Consider the following 3726-nt stretch of genomic DNA (forward strand, 5'->3'; position numbering starts at 1 on the left):
ACAGCCAGGTAGTACTCTGTTGAAAAGCTGAGAATTAAAGGTTTGAATGCACGAAAACTGATAATTTGACTTAAAAGCATAATAATACTTTTAATGCTGCTAATAATAATGACGTGTCATTTAATTCACACTAACTTAAGAATGCTAGTTAATTAATTCAGCCGCAACTGAGACATTTGATTTGAGTAATTACTATTTAGGAGCTATTTTTACTTCGAAGTAGAGAACAGTTAAAAAGCAAAAGTGTGATTTGTTACCACTTACAACGTGATTTGTTACAAGGGGACAGAAAAGTAATTAAAAAAAGCAGCTAACGGCCGTTAGCAAGTGGGCGAACGGCTGATTCCTTGCAGGGACTTTGAGGAAGGCTGGTTTTGCCGGTGGCCACAAGGCGTTGAACAAAGCCCTCAATTCTCTGTCCGTTAGTCTCCGTCAGTAACCGTTTCCCGCCAAACGGTAACGACTCCACTCCTCTCTCCTTCAGTACCTCCTCCATTTTCGGCCCCACCATCTTTTCGCGCCGCTCTCCGTTTGCCTGCAAGTTTCACAGATAAATAGCAATTCTAAATCTGTTTGGCTATTGAGAAAATCGAGGAAATATATATGAGAGAACCACTTTAAGGTTTAAGCCAGTCAAACTGATTTGAAAACGAATTAATTTTTATCTTAGGAACCAAACAGAGCATCGATAGGAGTAAAAGAGAAGAAAAAAAGTAATGAACGTGCTTACCTGAATTCTAACGTAGTCTGTACGGTTCCAACAGAAAGCGTTCGCCACCATCTGGTCCACCGTCTCCGAGACTCCGTCAAGCGCAATGTCAACGACGGAAGAAGTTGAACATTCACAGTTGTTACTGACCTTTGACCTTACGCGCGACGGACCGTTTCCTAACGACAAAACCAGCAGATCCTCCACGCCGTTAACCGAAGGGAAATCTCTCTTGTTATGGAGAACATGTGTGACCGCCGCTGCAGTAGGGTTGTTCATGACTAAACCGCCGTCCACGGCGGAGCATGAGGTCTTGCCGTCTACAGATGTCAATGGAAAAGGTTTGAAGAGGCCGGGAGTGGCTGACGCGGCGCGGCAGACTTTCCAAAGCTCGAAGTTGAAGCTAGGTGATTCGGAAGCGTCGGCGCGAGAGAAAACGAAAGGAGCGGAACTCTTGAGGTCAAAGCAAGGAACAAGTAGAGGCTTACACGTGTCCTTGAGCGTCAAAACCGTTCCATCTCCTCTCTTAAACAATTCCTTCAGCGCCTTATCCATGCTCTTACCGTTAAAAATCTTCCGACGGAAAAGAAATCCGGCTAGCTTATTAACTTTGAAGAGCTCGGAGTTATTCTGAGTGATAATATCAACAGCTTCCTAGCAGTGAAGAGAGGATGTCCGGTTCCATCATCGGCAGAGATCAAGGCAGCGAGAACAGCACCGACGCCAGTGCCGGCGATCACATTGAAGAAATCGGCAATTTGAGCATGAGCATCACTGGTTTTGAGGCGGATCTGGTCTTCAAGGTGGATAAGAGCGGCACCAGCGACAATGCCGGTGGTTCCACCACCGTCAATGCTGAGGATTCGAATCTTCTTGGTGGTTTCATAGTGAGATAACCATTTCTGCTCCAGTTTGGTGAAGATCTCCAAAGTTACCCTACTCAGCTCCATTTTAGGCCCTTCCGGAAACAATTTCCTTTTCCTTTCGATTTTCTCAAAGGGGGAGAATTGGCTTGGCTCACACTTGCTGCTGGTGATAAGCAAAAAAAATAATCCTGTGTATGCTGTTTTGTTCTCTCTTTCCCTTTCCCTTTCCCTATTCAAAGTTGAGAGAAGAAAGGATTGTTTATAATTGGGGTGTTGAGTTGAGAGAAAGTTGAAACCGGCGGGGAGTGAGCGAGCGAGCGAATGAGGAGAGGAATAACATGGTTGGGCCTTGGTGGAGCTTACCTTATTATAATATATGCGCAGTAACGCAGGGAGTTTTTTTTTTCCCGAAATACTTTTATGTTTTTACTGAAATATTTATTTTCTATTCGGCAGTGAGATTCTTACGTGTATGGGTTGTCGTTGCACGTGTTCATTTCGGGATACGCGAAGTGTCAACCTCGGCTCGGCTCTGTTTACTTTTCTTGGAGGCTTAATATCAAAATAACTATCGAAATTATATTCTTATTCTTAAATAAATGTTGAAATTATTTTTTTAATTTATTTAGATGTCTAACGTTATAAATGTTATCACTATTCGATCTATAACTGCCACTATAAAACTCCATTAAATAATACATGTCATAATATTAAAATTTTGATAATTTTATTTTGCTTAAAAAACTTAAAAATATTTATTTTGAAAAAGTCTCAATTATAGTCTCATTTACTCTAACCTTCAGTCATCTATGGCCACTCATTTGCCGACGATCAACCACACATACGTCGCTGACCACCTAATGACCGGTCATAACCCTTACCATTATCTTAAAATTCAAAATTCACAAATCTCTAAATTTCAATCTCTAATCCCTAAATTCTCAAACACTCAATCCCTTACATTTAATCAAAACAATTGGCCGTTTAGCTGATTGTGTAGCCGGCCGTTTGGCCTTTGGTTATGGATGCAGGCAACAGAGGGAGGGGAAGGGGAAGGAGGGACACGGGAGAAGTTTTTTAAATAATATTTTTTTAATAAATAATTTTTTTTAAAAAATTTTAAGATTGTAACAGCATTACTTAATGAGGTTTTATGACGGCAATTACCGTTGAGACACTTAAAGTGATAACGTTTGTAACATTAAACGTCTGGATGAGTCAAAAATAGTTTAGGCACCTATTTGAGAATAAGAGTATAATTTGGGAACTTATTTTAGTATTAAATCTGGTTTAGAGGGGAAATTAGCATGCTAATCTTTCCTACTTTTATAATGTTAAATATGCCTACCATACCGGACAAGTCCTGTATATTCACAGGGTATCCAAAGAAATTTTCTATGCATCACTGTACATGTTAGTGCTGTTCTCACATACACAATAAATAAATGTTGCAAATCTGCATCCTAATCTTTCATTTTTGAAAATATTTTTTGTAAACACTAATTTTTCATTTTACTTAAATTATTATTATTAAAATTATTATTATTATTATTATTAATATTATTATTATTATTATATATTATTATATTATTATTAAATATATTATTACAAGGCCCAAAATTGGGGCCCAATTACAATTACAATCGGCCAACAGAACTCAAACCCTTTAGGGTTTGTAACATTCAGCTAGGGTTTTCTAACCCTAGCCCCGTGCGCAGTCGCCTCAAGGGTTTCCAGCCGCCTTTGAAGCCATTCCAGCTGCCACGCCTCTCCAAGCTTCCAGAAGACCACGCGGCGCTGCTTCAGCTTCCAGCCGCCCCACGTCGACACTGCTGTTGCCACGACACCAGCCTCGCCGAAGTCTCCAGAATGCCACGAAGCCCTCCACATGTCGAGCTCTATGGTGAGTCACCACCATAGTTATGGTGACTCACCGAACCTCTTCTCTTTACCCGGGTCGAAGAGGACACCGGTGGTGGCTATAAAGTCTCACCAAATCTGCAAAAGAAAAGGACCCGACGACAACAAACGGACAACAACAAACAGAAAAAAAAAGAGATACAGAGAAAGAGCTACACCAACGATCCCAGAAAATACAAACCGAAAGAAGAAAAAAAGAGACTTACCGAGGAAATCGCCGCCGTGAGAGCC

The 3726-nt window shown here is 40.8% G+C and overlaps 1 pseudogene; it reads right to left on the bottom strand.

Annotated features, from left to right (window-relative positions):
* Window positions 1–248: 248 nt before the first annotated feature.
* On the bottom strand, window positions 249–1865 carry LOC120174456 (annotated as a pseudogene).
* Window positions 1866–3726: the final 1861 nt, after the last annotated feature.

This window comes from Hibiscus syriacus, unplaced genomic scaffold, assembly GCF_006381635.1.
Source record: "Hibiscus syriacus cultivar Baekdansim isolate YM2019G1 unplaced genomic scaffold, ASM638163v2 tig00003096_pilon, whole genome shotgun sequence".
Classification (NCBI taxonomy): Eukaryota; Viridiplantae; Streptophyta; class Magnoliopsida; order Malvales; family Malvaceae; genus Hibiscus; species Hibiscus syriacus.